This window comes from Anomaloglossus baeobatrachus, chromosome 11 (genome assembly GCF_048569485.1).
Source record: "Anomaloglossus baeobatrachus isolate aAnoBae1 chromosome 11, aAnoBae1.hap1, whole genome shotgun sequence".
In the NCBI taxonomy this organism is placed as follows: domain Eukaryota; kingdom Metazoa; phylum Chordata; class Amphibia; order Anura; family Aromobatidae; genus Anomaloglossus; species Anomaloglossus baeobatrachus.
Genome location: NC_134363.1, coordinates 13463880 through 13486962, shown reverse-complemented (window position 1 = coordinate 13486962; position 23083 = coordinate 13463880). Strand labels below are relative to the sequence as shown.

The 23083-nt window shown below is 50.4% G+C and overlaps 1 protein-coding gene across 1 annotated transcript in view; it reads left to right on the top strand.

The window, feature by feature from the left end:
- The first annotated feature begins 7668 nt into the window (after window positions 1-7668).
- The window catches only part of LOC142255967 (dual specificity tyrosine-phosphorylation-regulated kinase 1B-like), a 100075-nt gene continuing 84660 nt past the window's right edge, over window positions 7669-23083 (top strand). The window contains exon 1 of the mRNA XM_075327433.1: window positions 7669-7907. The gene's annotated coding sequence lies outside the window, so the exon portion shown is untranslated. The remainder of the gene's footprint in view (window positions 7908-23083) is intronic.

Sequence of the window (23083 nt, the reverse complement as noted above, 5' to 3'; positions counted from 1 at the left end):
GGGGCATTCCAGGACTATTAATGGGGGCACTCCAGGACTATTAATGAGGGAACTCCAGGACTATTAATTGGGGCACTCCAGGACTAATAATTGGGGCACTACAGGACTAATAATTGGGGCACTCCAGGACTATTAATTGGGGCACTCTGGGACTATTAATGGGGGGCACTCTGGGACTATTAATGGGGGGCACTCTGGGACTATTAATGGGGGGCACTCTGGGACTATTAATGGGGGCACTCCAGGACTATTAATTGGGGCACTCTGGGACTATTAATGGGGGGCACTCTGGGACTATTAATTGGGGCACTCTGGGACTATTAATGGGGGGCACTCTGGGACTATTAATGGGAGGCACTCTGGGACTATTAATGGGGGGCACTCCAGGACTTTTAATGGGGGCACTCCAGGACTTTTAATGGGGGCACTCCAGGACTATTAATTGGGGCACTCCAGGACTATTAATGGAGACACACCAGGACTATTAATGGGGGCACTCCAGGACTATTAATTGGGGCACTCCAGGACTATTAATGGAGACACACCAGGACTATTAATGTGAGCACTCCGGGACTATTAATTGGGGCACTCCAGGACTATTAATGGGGACACTCTGGGACTATTAATTGGGGCACTCCAGGACTATTAATGGGGGACACTCCAGGACTATTAATGGGGCCACTCCAGGACTATTAATGGGGGCACTCCAGGACTATTAATTGGGGCACTCCAGGACTATTAATGGGGGCACTCCAGGACTATTAATGGAGACACACCAGGACTATTAATGTGAGCACTCCGGGACTATTAATTGGGGCACTCCAGGACTATTAATTGGGGCACTCCAGGACTATTAATGGGGGCACTCCAGGACTATTAGTGGGGACACTCCAGGACTATTAATTGGGGCACTCCAGGACTATTAATTGGGGCACTCTGGAACTATTAATGGGGGGCACTCTGGGACTATTAATGGGGGGCACTCCGGGACTATTAATTGGGGCACTCCAGGACTACTAAAGTCCAGACAGGACACTCGGTCATGAAATATGGATATTGCACATCTCCTCTCCTGCCGATAGCATCACTGACAAACATCCAGGAGAAGTGACTAACTCCACATGAAGTGGGGCGTACAAGCAGGAGTAATTTGTGGGGGCAGTGGCCGTGGCCCCCCGGACGCTCATTCCTTACAATGGCTGTGTATTATGCGCTCCTCACACAGCAACAGTGACTCATCCCCGTGTTATGAGTGGTCACATCGCGGCCCCCGGTGACACATCACACACAATACGACCCCCTTTTCTCTTATTCTCTTCTCAAGGCCGTTCCCTGCACCAGGGTCAGGAAAATGAAATATCATTCACAGACAATGTGAAACTCAAGGTTTTTGTATCAGGTTTTTTTTTGTTTTTTTTATTTGCAAATATTTCCATCGTTCTGTGTTTTATATTGTACGGTGCAGGTAGCATGCAATATGGCCGCCCGGGTCTGTACGGGGATATATGGGCAGAGACACCGTAAATCATTTTATATTTTGATCGTAATGTTTTTATTTCTAAAAGAGGAAAAGGAGGCGATTTAAACGTTTATTTTATTTTTTTTTTTAATTTTTAAATATTTTTTAAATATTTTTTTTTATTTTACATTTTATTATTTTACTATTTATTTGAGGGAATTTGCTTGTACAATATGCAATATATAGTTAATTTAATGAAGCTCAGGGTGGGCTTGATATGGGGATTAAAATGGCAGCGGTGTCCCCGAGTGCTATGGTAAACCCCATTAGCACCCTGGATTGTGCCATATGGGGGGGTATGGGTGACTTCATTGCTCCTCTTCTTGAATCTAACCATGAGGGGGTTAAGGATATTGTGGTAGGTTTAATTATGTGGGGCACAGTTGATAAAGAGAAGCTGTAATTTGTCTATGTTGTGCAGCCTAGAGATGTCCACCATGGTCTTCTCCGCCTTGATATGTCCACCAGGATCTTCTCCACCTAGATATGTCCACCAGGATCTTCTCCACCTAGATATGTCCACCAGGATTTTCTCTGCCTAGATACGTCCACCAGGATTTTCTCTGCCTAGATAGGTCCACCAGGATTTTCTCTGCCTAGATAGGTCCACCAGGGTTTTCTCCACCTAGATAGGTCCACCAGGGACTTCTCTGTCTAGATAGGTCCACCAGGGTCTTCTCCACCTTGATATGTCCACCAAGGTCTTCTCTACCTACATATGTCCACCAGGGTCTTCTCTGCCTAGATAGGTCCACCAAAGTTTTCTCTACCTACATATGTCCACCAGGGTCTTCTCTGCCTAGATAGGTCCACCAAAGTCTTCTCTACCTACATATGTCCACCAGGGTCTTCTCTGCCTAGATAGGTCCACCAGGGTCTTCTCCACCTAGATCTGTCCACCAGGGTCTTCTCCACCTAGATAGGTCCACCAGGGTCTTCTCCTCCTAGATAGGTCCAACAGGGTCTTCTCCTCCAAGATAGGTCCACCAGGGTCTTCTCCTCCTAGATAGGTTCACCAGGATCTTCTCCCCTTCTACTACATAGGTTACCCAGGGTCTTCTCTGCCTAGATATGTCCACAAGGCTCTTCTCCGCCTAGATAGGTCCACAGGTTCTTCCTTCTCCAGTGATTGCTCTTTTCATATGATATGTTGACGAGTCGTAGCTTGGTGATCCTTGCTCCAAGTGACATGTCTGGCTTGATTTGTTCCAAAATTGATTTGTTTGTTCTTCTTGGTATGTGATGAGCGAGCACTACCATGCTCGGGTGCTCTGTACTGGTAACTAGTGATGAGCGGGCACTACCATGCTCAGGTACTCGGTACTCGTAACTAGTGATGAGCGGGCACTACCATGCTCAGGTGCTCGGTATTCGTAACTAGTGATGAGCGGGCACTACCATGCTCGGGTGCTCAGTACTGGTAACTAGTGATGAGCGGGCACTACCATGCTCAGGTGCTCAGTACTGGTAACTAGTGATGAGCGTGCACTACCATGCTCGGGTGCTCAGTACTGGTAACTAGTGATGAGCGGGCACTACAATGCTCGGGTTCTCAGTACTCGTAACTAGTGATGAGCGGACACTACCATGCTCGGGTGCTCAGTACTGGTAACTAGTGATGAGCGGGCACTACCATGCTCGGGTGCTCAGTACTCGTAACTAGTGATGAGCGGGCACTACCATGCTCAGGTGCTCGGTATTCATAACTAGTGATGAGCGGGCACTACCATGCTCGGGTGCTCAGTACTGGTAACTAATGATGAGCGGGCACTACTATGCTCGGGTGCTCAGTACTGGTAACTAGTGATGAGCGGGCACTACCATGCTCGGGTGCTCAGTACTCGTAACTAGTGATGAGCGGGCACTACCATGCTCAGGTGCTCAGTACTGGTAACTAGTGATGAGCGGGCACTACCATGCTCGGGTGCTCAGTACTCGTAACTAGTGATGAGCGGGCACTACCATGCTCAGGTGCTCAGTACTGGTAACTAGTGATGAGCGGGCACTACCATGCTCGGGTGCTCAGTACTGGTAACTAGTGATGAGTGGGCACTACCATGCTCAGGTGCTCAGTACTGGTAACTAGTGATGAGCGGGCACTACCATGCTCGGGTGCTCAGTACTGGTAACTAGTGATGAGTGGGCACTACCATGCTCAGGTGCTCAGTACTGGTGACTAGTGATGAGTGGGCACTACCATGCTCAGGTGCTCAGTACTGGTAACTAGTGATGAGCGGGCACTACCATGCTCAGGTGCTCAGTACTGGTAACTACTAGTGATGAGCGGGCACTACCATGCTCGGGTGCTCAGTACTGGTAACTAGTGATGAGCGGGCACTACCATGCTCAGGTGCTCAGTACTGGTAACTAGTGATGAGCGGGCACTACCATGCTGGCGCGTTTCTCATATTTATCTGATGTGATGTCAGGCTGCTTCCCTTATTCTACCTCCATGAGTAATGGTTTGGTTGTGGCGTTGCCCTGGCTGTTGTAACCGGCTATAGACATTACTTATAGGGCTTTATGGGGCATAGTGCTGTGCACTGATCACCAGGGTCAGGCTGTCAGCTGGGGGGAAAGATTGATGTGCCTGAGGGGGACAAATATACCTGGAAGCCTAGGGGTTTGGCTTCAGTGCCCAATGCTGGCCATGGAGTCAGGAGGGGAGGTTGTGTGGCAGAAGCGCAGGATGAGAGAGGGGTCCGGTCTGGGTTCTGTATCGGCAGCCTGGGGCTCTGGTCTGGGAGCTTTATGGTGAGTGGTCAGGGTTAGGTGTCAGTGACGTCTGATCGGGGGTCTGCAGAGAGCTGCTCTGGTCTGGTATCTTTATTGAGGGGTGGAGCGTATAGAAATAGGGGGGTCTGTATACACAAGGGCTCTGATCTGGGGTCTATAAATAAGGAGTCTCATCTGGGCTATGGTCCGTAGACAGGCAAGTTTGGGGCCGGCATGTAGGTGCTCTGGTTTGGGGTCTGTATCACGTAGTCAGGGATGTGCATAACAGGGGAGTGTTTTATGATCCGGTAACCGTGGAGGATTACAAAAAACTCTCCATTGGTGGAAAAAGACCAAGGACAACAAGAGTAGTTGGAACCTGGGGTGACTGCAATCCCCTGACTATCAGACCACACTAGAAGTAGCCGTGGAGCGTTGCTAAACATCTAGACGCCTCGTTACAGCCAGAGAAACTAGCTACGCCTCACAGAATGAAATGAGGAAATCTACCTTGCCTCAGAGAAGTCCCCAAAGGAGTAGACAGCCCCCCACGTACAAAGATTACGGTGATATAGGAATACACAATACTCAGATAGGAAAAATAGGTTTAGCAAAGGCGAGGCCCGACTAATTAGATAAAAGGAAAGGAAACTGATTGTGGTCAGTACAAAAAATCCTGCAGAAAAAAATACCAATCTTCTGATAGTAAAATGGCCTTTGAGGCCGAACGACCTCCCCCCCACTATATCAGGTACTCTTGTAAATAATGGGAGAGACAAAATACCAAAAAGAGCACAAAAAATACAAAAGTGCAAATAATCAAGTTAGACAGGGAGATTCTCTCTTTTCTTGCAAAAGAGCTAGCAAAGGGGGAACCCCCATGCTCACCAAACTAGAAAGCAAATCTTCATCTCCAAGCAAAAAGATACAAAGCAAAACAAAAGGTGTAAACCAGGAAGCAAGGAAAACCCTAACAAAGTTATCTGCAGACGTTTTGCTCAGGGAAACAGGGAAGGACAGAACTCCAAGCCAGGTCCAATTATAACCGGCACCAGCAAGGCAAAAAGTGCTCTCCTACAGTGCTGGCCAAAAGTATTGGCACCCCTGCAATTCTGTCAGAGAATACTCAGTTTCTTCCTGAAAATGATTGCAATCACAAATTCTTCGGTATTATCTTCATTTAATTTATCTTCAATGAAAAAAAAATAAATTGTCATAAAGCCAAATTGGATATAATTCCACACCAAACATAAAAAAGGGGGTGGACAAAAGTATTGGCACTGTGTGAATAATCCTGTGCTGCTTCTCTAATTTGTGTAATAACAGCGCCTGTAACTTACCTGTGGCACCTAACAGGTGCTGGCAATAATAAATCACACTTGCAGCAGGTGACATGGAGTAAAGTTGCCTCAGCCTCTGTCCTGTGTCCTTGTGTGCACCACATTGAGCATGGAGAAAAGAAAGAAGACCAAAGAACTGTCTGAGGACTTGAGACTCCAAATTGTGAGGAAGCATGAGCAATCTCAAGGCTACAAGTCCATCTCCAAAGACCTGAAAGTTCCTGAGTCTACGGTGCGCAGTGTCATCAAGAAGTGTAAAGCCCATGGCACTGTGGCTAACCTCCCTAGATGTGGAAGAACCTCGACTAACATCCAAACAAGTTCAAGCTGCCCTGCAGTCCGAGGGTACAACAGTGTCAACCCGTACTATCCGTCGGCGTCTGAATGAAAAGGGACTGTATGGTAGGATACCCAGGAAGACCCCACTTCTTACCCCGAGACATAAAAAAGCCAGGCTGGAGTTTGCCAAAACTTACCTGAGAAAGCCTAAAACGTTGTGGAAGAATGTTCTCTGGTCAGATGAGACAAAAGTAGAGCTTTTTGGGAAAAGCCATCAACATAGAGTTTACAGGGAAAAAAAGAGGCATTCAAAGAAAAGAACACGGTCCCTACAGTCAAACATGGCGGAGGTTCCCTGATGTTTTGGGGTTGCTTTGCTGCCTCTGGCACTGGATTGCTTGACCATGTGAATGGCATTATGGAGTCTGAAGACTACCAACAAATTTTGCAGCATAATGTAGGGCCCAGTGTGAGAAAGCTGGGTCTCCCTCAGAGGTCATGGGTCTTCCAGCAGGACAATGACCCAAAACACACTTCAAACAGCACTAGAAAATGGTTTGAGAGAAAGCACTGGAGACTACTAAAGTGGCCAGCAATGAGTCCAGACCTGAACCCCATAGAAGACCTGTGGAGAGATCTCACAATGGCAGTTTGGAGAAGGCCCCTTCACATCTCAGGGACCTGGAGCAGTTTGCCAAAGAAGAATGGCCTAAAATTCCTGCAGAGCATTGTAAGAAACTCATTGATGGTTACCGGAAGCGGTTGTGCGCAGTTATTTTGGCTAAAGGTTGTTCAACCAAGTATTAGGCTAAGGGTGCCAATACTTTTGTCTGGCCCATTTTTGGAGTTTTGTGTGAAATGATCAATGATTTGATTTTTGTTTCATTCTCTTTTGTGTTTTTTCATTGCAAGCAAAATAAATGAAGATAATAATACCAAAGAATGTGTGATTGCAATCATTTTCAAGAAGAAACTGAGGATTATCTGACAGAATTGCAGGGGTGCCAATACTTTTGGCCAGCACTGTATATACACCAGGCTTTTCTGCAATAAGACTTCCTTAATTCCCAATTAACGCCGATACCTGTCTGAGTCACAGGCTCAGACTCAGCTCCACTACCATTCCTGGCCACCAGTGGGCACTCCAAAACAGCACCCACACAGACGACATCCACAACAGGAGTCTGTATAGAGCTATGGTGTGGTATCTGCACACGGCAGTTCTTGTCTGGTTTGGGGGTCTATTTATTTAGGGGTATGGAATACATATAAATAGGGGGATCTGGTCTGTGGTCACCAGCATCTGGTTCTGTATACAAGGAGGACTGGGATCTGAATAAATGGGGTCTTTATCTTTATTTTAGGGTCTCTGCTGCGGCGTGTGTATTCATTTTGGGGTCTATTGACTGTACCATGTATCGGGGGGCACTATAAAAATGGGCGGAGCTAGAGGAAACTTTTAGGAGCCTCTCTGACCTTTTTCAAAAGTTGTCAATTGTGATATTGCACGGAAAAGGGTGCACATATTTAGGGTTCACATCATTGCACATATTTGACCAATAAATCTTCTTCCCATCAGTAGTTGCACGGGGACAGCGCATCGACGCCTCCGCGCTGAACGTTTCGGCTCCAGGGCTCTTAGCACCAGGATGGTGGGCGTGGCTAGGCTTTGGTGGGCGTGGCTCCCGCAGTGACGCAGGGCGGAGGCGGCAGAGCGCTGGCCGCTGCTGCTGCTCAGCGGGGACTCTGCGCATGCGCACTCACGTGACTTCTCTTCAGCGGCTGTTGCGTCGGTTTGTTTTCGCAGCCATTTTGTGTTGCATTACTGGGAAAAAAAAAAAAAAAAAAAAAGCCCGTCAGTGCGTCGGAGCCGGAGCGCGGGGCAGAGGCGGCGAGCTGTCACAGCCTCCCCTGCCCGCCTCCACCTGCCGCTGCTGGCCACCACCGGGGAGGGAGCAGGGAGCGGACGTGTACAGGCTCCGCTCCGGCCTGCGGAGAGCTCGTCAGGATGTGCGTCCGCCCGAGGAGAAGCAGCAGCAGCCGCCGCGCCTGAGGTAAGGCTGACGGACTACGGCGCTGTATCCGGGGGGCTGTATCCAGGGCCGGACGGATTCTGCCCGCGCCGCTGTTTCTGGGGGGTGCACATATTCTGCCGGCCACGGCTGGGGTGGGGGGGCTGCAGGTGTGTGCCGGTCACACCACCCCCCCGCCTGACAGTGGTACGGCCCGTCACCTATGGACTGTCACTGTGTCAGGACCTACCATTGCGCTTTATTAGGGGGTCCTTACTCTTTGGCTCAATCTTCTTTATTTTTTTGGCATCCCCCCAAGAGAATCCGTCACGTCACCTGTTCATATAAATGCTTGCATCCCCCTCCCCATAAAACTCTAATTTTAAAGCCTCTTTTCTCATTAAACCTGCCATTCTGCAGTCCCTCTGTTAATCCTCCTGGAAATGTATGAGTGAAGTGGTATCGCCATTTATTTGTTAAAGTTTTGAATTAGTCTAAATTGTAATACGGAAACCGCCCAGAAGTCTGCGACAGCAGGGACAAAAGTATTAAAGAGGCTTTACACTTAATTTTCCTTCTCAGTCCTGGCTCCGGTCCTCTCTTCTTCCTTCGGTCCAGTCTGGGACCAGTAATGGGTCTCACACATGGGGGGCGACGCTTGTCATGAGGTTTCCCCCTCCCCCATGTGACAGAGGAGAAGAAGATCGGCGCTTAGGCATCAAGAAAGTGACGATAGATAGATATCTATAAAAATATATATATATTTTTTTATTTTAAGGATAGTGTGTGTGTGTATATATAATATATATGTCTCTCCTTTAAAAAAAAAATATATTTATATATAAAAAATACTCTTTGTTTTGGAAGGATAGTGTGTGTGTGTGTATATATATATATGTATATATATATATATCTATCCAAAACAAAAAAGTTTTTTTTTTTTTTATATATATATAAATATCATTTTCTGTTTTTGTTTGAAGGATAGTGTGTGTGTATATATAATATATCTATCATATTAGAGTGTGTGTGTGTGTGTGTGTGTGTGTGTGTGTAATTATATATATATATATATATATTTAAAACAAATTTTTTATTTTTTTGGGAAGGATAGTATATATATAATATATATATTTTTTTAAGGAAGGATAAGAGATATATACATATATATCTCTTATCCTTCCTTAAAAAAAAAAATATATATATTATACTATACTATCCTTCCCAAAAAAATACATTTTTTTATATATATATATATATATATATATATATTTTTATTTTATTTTTTTTGGATAGTATAATATATATATATACACACACACACACACAATGTCTTATCCTTCCAAAAAAAAAATCTTTATTTTTATATAGTGCTAACATATTCCGCAGTGCTTTACATACATCAGGAACACTGTCCCCATTGGGGCTCACAATCTAAATTCCCTATCTGTATGTCTTTGGAGTGTGGGAGGAAACTCACAAAAACACGGGGAGAACATACAAACTCCTTGCAGATTATGTCCTTGGTGGGATTCGAACCCAGGACCCCAGCGCTGCAAGACTGCAGTGCTAACCACTGAGCCACCCTGCCGCCCATATATCTATCTATCTCTATCTATCCTTCCTAAAAAAAAAAAATATAGGTAACACTCCTTTCAAGAAGAGAAAAATAAAATATATTTACTATATTTAAAATATATTTACTATATTTAATATATTTTAGAAAGTATTTGTATATCTATACATACACACTCTCCTCTGGTCAGGGCTGCTAGCACAGAGGACGCCCCTATGTTCTGGTCAGGGCTGGTAGCACGGGAGGACGCCCCTATGTTCTGGTCAGGGCTGGTAGCACGGGAGGACGCCCCTATGTTCTGGTCAGGGCTGGTAGCACGGGAGGAGGCCCCTATGTTCTGGTCAGGGCTGGTAGCACGGGAGGAGGCCCCTATGTTCTGGTCAGGGCTGGTAGCACAGAGGAGGCCCCTATGTTCTGGTCAGGGCTGGTAGCACAGAGGAGGCCCCTATGTTCTGGTCAGGGCTGGTAGCACGGGAGGACGCCCCTATGTTCTGGTCAGGGCTGGTAGCACGGGAGGAGGCCCCTATGTTCTGGTCAGGGCTGGTAGCACAGAGGAGGCCCCTATGTTCTGGTCAGGGCTGGTAGCACGGGAGGACGCCCCTATGTTCTGGTCAGGGCTGGTAGCACGGGAGGACGCCCCTATGTTCTGGTCAGGGCTGGTAGCACGGGAGGACGCCCCTATGTTCTGGTCAGGGCTGGTAGCACGGGAGGACGCCCCTATGTTCTGGTCAGGGTCCTCATTAGATCTTATTGGCAGTGACTGAGTTAATACCTGGAGTGGGGTTCTGCGTGCGTAGGATGGGTTGAGCAGGGGCCGCTCCTGATTTCGGGTGCCCACGTCCTGGCCCTGTGTGGTGGAGGACCCTCTCTGCTGGTGCCGGCCGCACACACAGCTCTGTGTTATCCACGTATGTGGCGCCCTCTTGTATCGTCTCTTGCTAATGTTACGTTGTGAGATGCTTTATTTTGTAGCATTGTTTTGTAATAAAATGTAACAAGTTCTTTTCCTGAAAGTCTGGTCAGTGCCACGGGCGGAGGCAGCAGAGGTGTCCTCACAGTGATGGCGGAGCCCATTCATAGATGTGCTGCCAGATTGCGGGTAATCAGGTAGATTACATGGGAGTCAGATTGGAGGAGGATCCGGGGGACGGCGTTACAATCGCCTCTTGGATAAGCAGAGTGGAAGTTGCTGGATTAAGGGCTAAGCGATGGAGGGAAATCATACCAGACTGGATGATTGGCCGGAGCGTAGATTCCCTCCGATGTGTAAGGAGTCAGGGGGTCCATTAGGTAGGAATTTTACTTGTCTTTTTCATGATTCCCGCAGAGTTGGAGAACGACAGACCACCTGTCTCCAAAATTTTCAGGAAAGAGCGATGATGGTTCGTTATCAGTCTTGTCCATCACCTATCGAATGTCAATGTGGGCAGCGTAAAGACTATGGAAACCTTTAATGGATTTTTACATATGTTAGCGATTACTTATAGTTTCTAGGCTGGATGGAAGGTCTGAGTGTCACTCCCAGTAATATAGGCTGGATGTGAGCTCTGTGTCTCTCTCCCAGTAATATAGGCTGGATGTGAGGTCCGTGCGTCTCTCCCAGTAATATAGGCTGGATGTGAGGTCCGTGTGTCTTTCCCAGTAATATAGGCTGGATGTGAGGTCTGTGCGTCTCTCCCAGTAATATAGGCTGGATGTGAGCTCTGTGTGTCTCTCCCAGTAATATAGGCTGGATGTGAGGTCTGTGTGTCTCTCCCAGTAATATAGGCTGGATGTGAGGTCCGTGCGTCTCTCCCAGTAATATAGGCTGGATGTGAGGTCTGTGTGTCTCCCAGTAATATAGGCTCGATGTTAGGTCTGTGCGTCTCTCCCAGTAATATAGGCTGGATGTGAGGTCTGTGTGTCTCTCCCAGTAATACAAGTTGGATGGGAGGTCTGTGTGTCTCTCCCAGTAATATAGGCTGGAAGGGAGGTCTGTGTGTCTCTCCCAGTAATATAGGCTGGATGGGAGGTCTTTGTGTCTCTCCCACTAATATAGGCTGGATGGGAGGTCTGTGTGTCTCCCCCTAGTAATATAGGCTGGATGGGAGGTCTGTGTGTCTCTCCCAGTAATATAGGCTGGATGGGAGGTCTGTGCGTCTCTCCCAGTAATATAGGCTGGATGTGAGCTATGTGTGTCTCTCCCAGTAATATAGGCTGGATATGAGCTTTGTATGTCTCTCCCAGTAATATAGGCTGGATGTGAGCTCTGTGTGTCTCTCCCAGTAATATAGGCTGGATGTGAGCTCTGTGTGTCTCTCCCAGTAATATAGGCTGGATGTGAGCTATGTGTTTCTCTCCCAGTAATATAGGCTGGATGTGAGCTTTGTATGTCTCTCCCAGTAATATAGGCTGGATGTGAGGTCTGTGCGTCTCTCCCAGTAATATAGGCTGGATGTGAGGTCTGTGCGTCTCTCCCAGTAATATAGGCTGGATGTGAGCTATGTGTGTCTCTCCCAGTAATATAGGCTGGATGTGAGCTATGTGTGTCTCTCCCAGTAATATAGGCTGGATATGAGCTTTGTATGTCTCTCCCAGTAATATAGGCTGGATGTGAGCTCTGTGTGTCTCTCCCAGTAATATAGGCTGGATGTGAGCTCTGTGTGTCTCTCCCAGTAATATAGGCTGGATGTGAGCTATGTGTTTCTCTCCCAGTAATATAGGCTGGATGTGAGTTTTGTATGTCTCTCCCAGTAATATAGGCTGGATGTGAGGTCTGTGCGTCTCTCCCAGTAATATAGGCTGGATGTGAGGTCTGTGTGTCTCTCCCAGTAATATAGGCTGGATGTGAGCTATGTGTGTCTCTCCCAGTAATATAGGCTGGATGTGAGCTATGTGTGTCTCTCCCAGTAATATAGGCTGGATGTGAGCTTTGTATGTCTCCCCCTGTAATATAGGCTGGATGTGAGCTCTGTGTGTCTCTCCCAGTAATACAAGTTGGATGGGAGGTCTGTGTGTCTCTCCCAGTAATATAGGCTGGATATGAGCTCTGTGTGTTCTCTCCCAGTAATATAGGCTGATGTGAGCTCTGTGTGTCTCCCCAGTAATATAGGCTGGATGTGAGGTCTGTGTGTCTCTCCCGGTAATATAGGCTGGATGTGAGGTCTGCATGCCCCTCCCGGTAATATAGGCTGGATGTGAGGTCTGCATGCCCCTCCCGGTAATATAGGCTGGATGTGAGGTCTGCATGCCCCTCCCGGTAATATAGGCTGGATGTGAGGTCTGCATGCCCCTCCCGGTAATATAGGCTGGATGTGAGGTCTGCATGCCCCTCCCGGTAATATAGGCTGGATGTGAGGTCTGCATGCCCTTCCCGGTAATATAGGCTGGATGTGAGGTCTGCATGCCCCTCCCGGTAATATAGGCTGGATGTGAGGTCTGCATTCCCCTGCCGGTAATATAGGCTGGATGTGAGGTCTGCATTCCCCTGCCGGTAATATAGGCTGGATGTGAGGTCTGCATTCCCCTGCCGGTAATATAGGCTGGATGTGAGGTCTGCATGCCCCTCCCGGTAATATAGGCTGGATGTGAGGTCTGCATGCCCCTCCCGGTAATATAGGCTGGATGTGAGGTCTGCATGCCCCTCCCGGTAATATAGGCTGTATATGCCTCTGGACCTGATTATATCTTGTGTCTAATGTTCACAAGGCTCCTAAAATAGGGCACATTTATTTCCTAAACATTGTGCAGAAAGTTTAGAAAAATCTTTCCACGTGATTTTTGTTTTGATCCACCTACAAAACAGATGTGAGGTCTGAGTCCTTTACTTCCCCTTAGAAAATAAGCAGCAACAGAACAGTCCTCCCCCGGGTGCCCGCTGTGCCGGTACCTCCTGCCAGGCTGCAGCTGGTGATCCCAGATCTGTATGGTAGCCTAGCCACGAGGCTGAAGTGCTGATAACAGGGAGCAATAGATGGACACAAGGGTTATTTCCTTTGATTAGGCAAGTTGGGGTTGTAAACTTTTTTTTTTTTTGTTACCAGACTCCAGCATCACGTGTCGTGTGTGCTGCGCACCCGTTGTGTCGGTCTGTCGACGCCTCGGCCCTGCGGTGTGCGTTTGCTGCCGTCGTACCACTGTAAAGTATCTGCCTAATAATAAATAGGTCAGTGTGATTCCCGAGGAAAGCAATGTCACCATTAGATCACTTTCACCAATATGTCGCTGACTCTGCCCGAGGCCCGGACGTAATCGTGGCTTTTGTTCATCTGATGGGGATGATGATAATTTTGTCTGCTTCTTGTGTTTTACGTTTCTTACACATAGAACTAAGTATTAAAGTGAGGCGTTGACTCTGGCGCCACCTATCAGAAAATATCAGAGAAAGACGTATGATGGAAAAGCTCTATAAATCGGCTGGTACAGTCATACACCCAGCCGGTTCTGGGGCACAGAGCTACAGCCTCTGCGTGGTGACTCAGCTAATTCCATAGGTTTTCTATGGGGTTCAGGTCTGGAGAAAGTGCAGCCGCTTGATTTGGGGTCCCCCGGTCTCCAGCAGCCATTCCCTAATGATGTGACCTCGATGAGCTAGAGCATTGTCCTCCGTGAAGATGACGTTTGGCCGGTGTTGTTTTTGCAGAGGCACAGTGACTAGGTTAATGATGTTATTCCAGTAGTCGGGGCTGTCACTGCACCATTCACACAGTGTAGGGCCGTTCTGTAGGGACTAGACATACAGGACCACACTGTAACACCACCACCAAAGTCTCGTCTGGTGACAGCGGTGGTTGATGCATACCGGTCTCCTTCACGTTGCCATTCATCATTGGCGGCCATCATTTCTTCTCAGCCTGAATTGACTTTCATCAGTGACCAGCACTGAGGCCCACTGGTCCCGCGTCCAGTGCAGATAACGCCTGTGCCTGGTGGTGTGGTCAGGTACACAGATGGTGCCTGTGCCTGGTGCTGTGGTCAGGTACACAGATTGTGCCTGGTGGTGTGGTCAGGTACACAGCGCCTGTGCCTGGTGGTGTGGTCAGGTACACAGCGCCTGTGCCTGGTGGTGTGGTCAGGTACACAGCGCCTGTGCCTGGTGGTGTGGTCAGGTACGCAGATGACGCCTGTGCCTGGTGGTGCGGTCAGGTACGCAGATGACGCCTGTGCCTGGTGGTGCGGTCAGGTATGCACATGACGCCTGTGCCTGGTGGTGCGGTCAGGTACGCACATGACGCCTGTGCCTGGTGGTGCGGTCAGGTACGCACATGACGCCTGTGCCTGGTGGTGCGGTCAGGTACGCACATGACGCCTGTGCCTGGTGGTGCGGTCAGGTACGCACATGACGCCTGTGCCTGGTGGTGCGGTCAGGTACGCACATGACGCCTGTGCCTGGTGGTGCGGTCAGGTACGCACATGACGCCTGTGCCTGGTGGTGCGGTCAGGTACGCACATGACGCCTGTGCCTGGTGGTGCGGTCAGGTACGCACATGACGCCTGTGCCTGGTGGTGCGGTCAGGTACGCACATGACGCCTGTGCCTGGTGGTGCGGTCAGGTACGCACATGACGCCTGTGCCTGGTGGTGCGGTCAGGTACGCACATGACGCCTGTGCCTGGTGGTGCGGTCAGGTACGCACATGACGCCTGTGCCTGGTGGTGCGGTCAGGTACGCACATGACGCCTGTGCCTGGTGGTGCGGTCAGGTACGCACATGACGCCTGTGCCTGGTGGTGCGGTCAGGTACGCACATGACGCCTGTGCCTGGTGGTGCGGTCAGGTACGCACATGACGCCTGTGCCTGGTGGTGTGGTCAGGTATGTACAGGACGCCTGTGCCTGGTGGTGTGGTCAGGTATGTACAGGACGCCTGTCCCTGGTGGTGTGGTCAGGTATGTACAGGACGCCTGTCCCTGATGGTGTGGTCAGGTATGTACAGGACGCCTGTCCCTGGTGGTGTGGTCAGGTATGTACAGGACGCCTGTGCCTGGTGGTGTGGTCAGGTATGTACAGGACGCCTGTGCCTGGTGGTGTGGTCAGGTATGTACAGGACGCCTGTGCCTGGTGGTGTGGTCAGGTATGTACAGGACGCCTGTGCCTGGTGGTGTGGTCAGGTATGCACATGACGCCTGTGCCTGGTGGTGTGGTCAGGTATGCACATGACGCCTGTGCCTGGTGGTGCGGTCAGGTACGCACATGACGCCTGTGCCTGGTGGTGCGGTCAGGTACGCACATGACGCCTGTGCCTGGTGGTGCGGTCAGGTACGCAGATGACGCCTGTGCCTGGTGGTGCGGTCAGGTACGCACATGACGCCTGTGCCTGGTGGTGCGGTCAGGTACGCACATGACGCCTGTGCCTGGTGGTGCGGTCAGGTATGTACAGGACGCCTGTGCCTGGTGGTGTGGTCAGGTATGTACAGGACGCCTGTGCCTGGTGGTGTGGTCAGGTATGTACAGGACGCCTGTGCCTGGTGGTGTGGTCAGGTATGTACAGGACGCCTGTGCCTGGTGGTGTGGTCAGGTATGTACAGGACGCCTGTGCCTGGTGGTGCGGTCAGGTATGTACAGGACGCCTGTGCCTGGTGGTGCGGTCAGGTATGTACAGGACGCCTGTGCCTGGTGGTGCGGTCAGGTATGTACAGGACGCCTGTGCCTGGTGGTGCGGTCAGGTATGTACAGGACGCCTGTGCCTGGTGGTGCGGTCAGGTATGTACAGGACGCCTGTGCCTGGTGGTGCGGTCAGGTATGTACAGGACGCCTGTGCCTGGTGGTGCGGTCAGGTATGTACAGGACGCCTGTGCCTGGTGGTGCGGTCAGGTATGTACAGGACGCCTGTGCCTGGTGGTGCGGTCAGGTATGTACAGGACGCCTGTGCCTGGTGGTGCGGTCAGGTATGTACAGGACGCCTGTGCCTGGTGGTGCGGTCAGGTATGTACAGGACGCCTGTGCCTGGTGGTGCGGTCAGGTATGTACAGGACGCCTGTGCCTGGTGGTGCGGTCAGGTATGTACAGGACGCCTGTGCCTGGTGGTGCGGTCAGGTATGTACAGGACGCCTGTGCCTGGTGGTGCGGTCAGGTATGTACAGGACGCCTGTGCCTGGTGGTGCGGTCAGGTATGTACAGGACGCCTGTGCCTGGTGGTGCGGTCAGGTATGTACAGGACGCCTGTGCCTGGTGGTGCGGTCAGGTATGTACAGGACGCCTGTGCCTGGTGGTGCGGTCAGGTATGTACAGGACGCCTGTGCCTGGTGGTGCGGTCAGGTATGTACAGGACGCCTGTGCCTGGTGGTGCGGTCAGGTATGTACAGGACGCCTGTGCCTGGTGGTGCGGTCAGGTATGTACAGGACGCCTGTGCCTGGTGGTGCGGTCAGGTATGTACAGGACGCCTGTGCCTGGTGGTGCGGTCAGGTATGTACAGGACGCCTGTGCCTGGTGGTGCGGTCAGGTATGTACAGGACGCCTGTGCCTGGTGGTGCGGTCAGGTATGTACAGGACGCCTGTGCCTGGTGGTGCGGTCAGGTATGTACAGGACGCCTGTGCCTGGTGGTGCGGTCAGGTATGTACAGGACGCCTGTGCCTGGTGGTGCGGTCAGGTATGTACAGGACGCCTGTGCCTGGTGGTGCGGTCAGGTATGTACAGGACGCCTGTGCCTGGTGGTGCGGTCAGGTATGTACAGGACGCCTGTGCCTGGTGGTGCGGTCAGGTATGTACAGGACGCCTGTGCCTGGTGGTGCGGTCAGGTATGTACAGGACGCCTGTGCCTGGTGGTGCGGTCAGGTATGTACAGGACGCCTGTGCCTGGTGGTGCGGTCAGGTATGTACAGGACGCCTGTGCCTGGTGGTGCGGTCAGGTATGTACAGGACGCCTGTGCCTGGTGGTGCGGTCAGGTATGTACAGGACGCCTGTGCCTGGTGGTGCGGTCAGGTATGTACAGGACGCCTGTGCCTGGTGGTGCGGTCAGGTATGTACAGGACGCCTGTGCCTGGTGGTGCGGTCAGGTATGTACAGGACGCCTGTGCCTGGTGGTGCGGTCAGGTATGTACAGGACGCCTGTGCCTGGTGGTGCGGTCAGGTATGTACAGGACGCCTGTGCCTGGTGGTGCGGTCAGGTATGTACAGGACGCCTGTGCCTGGTGGTGCGGTCAGGTATGTACAGGACGCCTGTGCCTGGTGGTGCGGTCAGGTATGTACAGGACGCCTGTGCCTGGTGGTGCGGTCAGGTATGTACAGGACGCCTGTGCCTGGTGGTGCGGTCAGGTATGTACAGGACGCCTGTGCCTGGTGGTGCGGTCAGGTATGTACAGGACGCCTGTGCCTGGTGGTGCGGTCAGGTATGTACAGGACGCCTGTGCCTGGTGGTGCGGTCAGGTATGTACAGGACGCCTGTGCCTGGTGGTGCGGTCAGGTATGTACAGGACGCCTGTGCCTGGTGGTGCGGTCAGGTATGTACAGGACGCCTGTGCCTGGTGGTGCGGTCAGGTATGTACAGGACGCCTGTGCCTGGTGGTGCGGTCAGGTATGTACAGGACGCCTGTGCCTGGTGGTGCGGTCAGGTATGTACAGGACGCCTGTGCCTGGTGGTGCGGTCAGGTATGTACAGGACGCCTGTGCCTGGTGGTGCGGTCAGGTATGTACAGGACGCCTGTGCCTGGTGGTGCGGTCAGGTATGTACAGGACGCCTGTGCCTGGTGGTGCGGTCAGGTATGTACAGGACGCCTGTGCCTGGTGGTGCGGTCAGGTATGTACAGGACGCCTGTGCCTGGTGGTGCGGTCAGGTATGTACAGGACGCCTGTGCCTGGTGGTGCGGTCAGGTATGTACAGGACGCCTGTGCCTGGTGGTGCGGTCAGGTATGTACAGGACGCCTGTGCCTGGTGGTGCGGTCAGGTATGTACAGGACGCCTGTGCCTGGTGGTGCGGTCAGGTATGTACAGGACGCCTGTGCCTGGTGGTGCGGTCAGGTATGTACAGGACGCCTGTGCCTGGTGGTGCGGTCAGGTATGTACAGGACGCCTGTGCCTGGTGGTGCGGTCAGGTATGTACAGGACGCCTGTGCCTGGTGGTGCGGTCAGGTATGTACAGGACGCCTGTGCCTGGTGGTGCGGTCAGGTATGTACAGGACGCCTGTGCCTGGTGGTGCGGTCAGGTATGTACAGGACGCCTGTGCCTGGTGGTGCGGTCAGGTATGTACAGGACGCCTGTGCCTGGTGGTGCGGTCAGGTATGTACAGGACGCCTGTGCCTGGTGGTGCGGTCAGGTATGTACAGGACGCCTGTGCCTGGTGGTGCGGTCAGGTATGTACAGGACGCCTGTGCCTGGTGGTGCGGTCAGGTATGTACAGGACGCCTGTGCCTGGTGGTGCGGTTAGGTACATAAATGGTGTGTGCTTGGTGGTACAGTCGGGTACGAAATTAACGCCTGTTCCTGGTGGTGCGGTCAGGTACGCAGATGACGTCTGTGCCTGGTGGTGCGGTCAGGTACGTAGATGACGCCTCTGCCTGGTGGTGCGGTCAGGTACCTTGCAGGTCGTCTAGCACTCAGACCACGCTGATGTAAACGGTTTCGAATGCTCTGACGTGACACTTGGGAGCCTCCCACCTCCCTTAAATGTGCCTGGACTTGGATGACATTCATCATCTGGTTCTGAAGGGCATTGGCCACATCAGTGTGGGATGTGGCCAAAGGACGTCCACTCTCCTGCTTTTCTGTGACTCTCTCAGTCTCTCTGTACAACCTGCTGGTGACACTCTGTGACACTCTAAGCTCAATGGTCACTTCTCTGCCTGTCTGTGACTTTTCCAGTCTCTCTGTGTCTCTGTACAACCTGCTGGTGACACTCTAAGCTCAGCGGCCACTTCAGTCTGAGAACATCCTGCTTGAAGCCTCGCAATGGCGCGGTGCAGCTGATCATTTGTCAGGCATCGTCTTGGTTTCTTGATGTCAAAATGTAAAGAGCAGGACGAGGACTGTTTAATACCAATTCTAACTGAACCCCAAAATTTATTGGGGGATTCATGGATCAAATATCTGTTGTGAATTTTGCCATTAAGCTCCTTGTTAGAGAACAGCAAGTTGTCTAAAAAGTCCTGAAACATTGAACAGTTGGACATGAGCATCTAAAAGGGTACAGAAGGTCACACTAAGGTCACATGGAAAGGTCAGAGGGCATTTTAGGAGCATACTGAAATTTCACCCAGAAGCCAAATATCCCTAAGTGTGTGTGTGTATGTAGTGTATGTAGTGTGTGTGTGTGTGTATGTAGTGTGTGTGTGTGTGTGTGTGTGTGTGTGTATGTAGTGTGTGTGTGTGTATGTAGTGTGTGTGTGTATGTAGTGTGTGTGTGTGTGTGTGTGTGTGTGTATGTGGTGTGTGTGTGTGTGTGTATGTAGTGTGTGTATGTAGTGTGTGTGTGTATGTAGTGTATGTAGTGTGTGTGTGTGTATGTAGTGTGTGTGTGTATGTAGTGTATGTAGTGTGTGTGTGTGTATGTAGTGTGTGTGTGTATGTAGTGTATGTAGTGTGTGTGTGTATGTAGTGTATGTAGTGTGTGTGTGTGTGTATGTAGTGTGTGTGTGTATGTAGTGTGTGTGTGTATGTAGTGTGTGTGTGTATGTAGTGTGTGTGTGTATGTAGTGTGTGTGTGTATGTAGTGTGTGTGTGTATGTAGTGTGTGTGTGTGTGTGTATGTAGTGTGTGTGTGTGTGTGTGTGTGTATGTAGTGTGTGTGTGTGTGTGTATGTAGTGTGTGTGTGTGTGTGTGTGTGTGTGTATGTAGTGTGTGTGTGTGTATGTAGTGTGTGTGTGTGTGTGTGTGTGTATGTAGTGTGTGTGTGTATGTAGTGTGTGTGTATGTAGTGTGTGTGTATGTAGTGTGTGTGTATGTAGTGTGTGTGTATGTAGTGTGTGTGTGTGTATGTAGTGTGTGTGTGTATGTAGTGTGTGTGTGTATGTAGTGTGTGTGTGTGTATGTAGTGTGTGTGTGTGTGTATGTAGTGTGTGTGTGTATGTAGTGTGTGTGTGTGTGTATGTAGTGTGTGTGTGTGTGTATGTAGTGTGTGTGTGTGTATGTAGGGTGTGTGTGTGTATGTAGGGTGTGTGTATGTAGGGTGTGTGTATGTAGGGTGTGTGTGTGTATGTAGGGTGTGTGTGTGTATGTAGGGTGTGTGTGTGTATGTAGGGTGTGTGTGTGTATGTAGGGTGTGTGTGTGTATGTAGGGTGTGTGTGTGTATGTAGGGTGTGTGTGTGTATGTAGGGTGTGTGTGTGTATGTAGGGTGTGTGTGTGTATGTAGGGTGTGTGTGTGTATGTAGGGTGTGTGTGTGTATGTAGGGTGTGTGTGTGTATGTAGGGTGTGTGTGTGTATGTAGGGTGTGTGTGTGTGTATGTAGGGTGTGTGTGTGTGTATGTAGGGTGTGTGTGTGTGTATGTAGGGTGTGTGTGTGTGTATGTAGGGTGTGTGTGTGTGTATGTAGGGTGTGTGTGTGTGTATGTAGGGTGTGTGTGTGTATGTAGGGTGTGTGTGTGTGTGTGTGTGTATGTAGTGTGTGTGTGTGTGTGTGTGTGTGTGTGTGTGTGTGTATGTAGTGTGTGTATGTGTGTATGTAGTGTGTGTGTATGTAGTGTGTGTGTATGTAGTGTGTGTGTATGTAGTGTGTGTGTGTGTGTGTATGTAGTGTGTGTGTGTGTGTGTATGTAGTGTGTGTGTGTGTGTATGTAGGGTGTGTGTGTGTATGTAGGGTGTGTGTGTGTATGTAGGGTGTGTGTGTATGTAGGGTGTGTGTGTGTATGTAGGGTGTGTGTGTATGTAGGGTGTGTGTGTGTATGTAGGGTGTGTGTGTATGTAGGGTGTGTGTATGTAGGGTGTGTGTATGTAGGGTGTGTGTGTGTATGTAGGGTGTGTGTGTGTATGTAGGGTGTGTGTGTGTATGTAGGGTGTGTGTGTGTATGTAGGGTGTGTGTGTGTATGTAGGGTGTGTGTGTGTATGTAGGGTGTGTGTGTGTATGTAGGGTGTGTGTGTGTATGTAGGGTGTGTGTGTGTATGTAGGGTGTGTGTGTGTATGTAGGGTGTGTGTGTGTATGTAGGGTGTGTGTGTGTGTATGTAGGGTGTGTGTGTGTGTATGTAGGGTGTGTGTGTGTATGTAGGGTGTGTGTGTGTATGTAGGGTGTGTGTGTGTAGGTGGGTGTGTGTGTGGTATGTAGGGGTGTGTGTGTGTTTGTAGGGTGTGTGTGTGTGTGTAGGGTGTGTGTGGTGTTGTGGTGTGTGTGTGTATGTAGGGTGTGTGTGTGTTGTGGGGTGTGGTGTGTGTGTATGTAGGGTGTGTGTGTGTTGTAGGGTGTGTGTGTGTGTGTGTGTGTGTGTGTGTGGTTGTGTGTAGGTGTGTGTGTATGTGTGTATGTAGTGTGTGTGTGTGTGTGTGTGTATGTAGGGGTGTGTGTGTTGTAGGGTGTGTGTGTGTGTGGTGTGGGGTGGGTGTGTGGTGTGTGTTGTGTGTGTGTAGTGTGTGTGTGTGTTGTAGGTGTGTGTGTGTGTGTGTTGTAGGGTGTGTGTGTGTGTGTTGGGTGTGTGTGGGGTGTGTTGTAGGTGGTGTGTTGGGGTGTGGGTGTTGGGGGTGTGTGGGGGGTGTGGGTGTTGTATGCAAGTGTGTGTGTGTGTATGTTATGTGTATATATATAATATATGTATATATTTGTAATTACATATGTAGGTGGATCATCTATTGAGAACTATAAAATAACACAGAAGAACATTTGATGTGTGTTTAATGAGAGAAACTCCACCACCCTGGATGTCCGACGTACGTTTCGCTTGGTGGTAGCTTTTTCAAGGAGTGATATATATGATATCCAGCCATTCTTTGTATTCCTTTTGCCTGCACGCCTTGTGATATATATGATATCCAGCCATTCTTTGTATTCCTTTTGCCTGCACGCCTTGCTTATTTACTGGTTTATATCTTATGCATTTTTATTATATATTATATCCATGTTTTTGCTAAATTCCTTTTTATCCTTGCTGGTCCCTGTACAAGAAATAGCCACCCTGTCCCCTGTAGTTTTTCAGCTTCAATTTTGTAGTATTTCTAGCATCCCTGACATTAGTCAGAATACATACACGCCTCCCCCCATGTCAGGACATCAGTGACCACACCAGACCCCCCCCATGTCTCAGGACATCAGTGGCCACACCAGACCCCCCCCATGTCTCAGGACATCAGTGACCACACCAGACCCCCCCATGTGTCAGGACATCAGTGACCACACCAGACCCCCCCATCCCCCCATGTGTCTGGACAATGGTGACCACACCAGACCCCCCCCCTCATGTGTCAGGACATCAGTGACCACACCAGACCCCCCCCCCCATGTGTCAGGACATCAGTGACCACACCAGACCCCCCCCCTCTTGTGTCAGAATATCAGTGACCACACCAGACCCCCCCCCCATGTGTCAGGACACCAGTGACCACACCAGACCCCCCCCCCATGTGTCAGGACACCAGTGACCACACCAGACCCCCCCCCCATATGTGTCAGGACATCAGTGACCACACCAGACCCCCCCATATGTGTCAGGACATCAGTGACCACACCAGACCCCCCCCCCATGTGTCAGGACATCAGTGACCACACCAGACCCCCCCCCCATGTGTCAGGACATCAGTGACC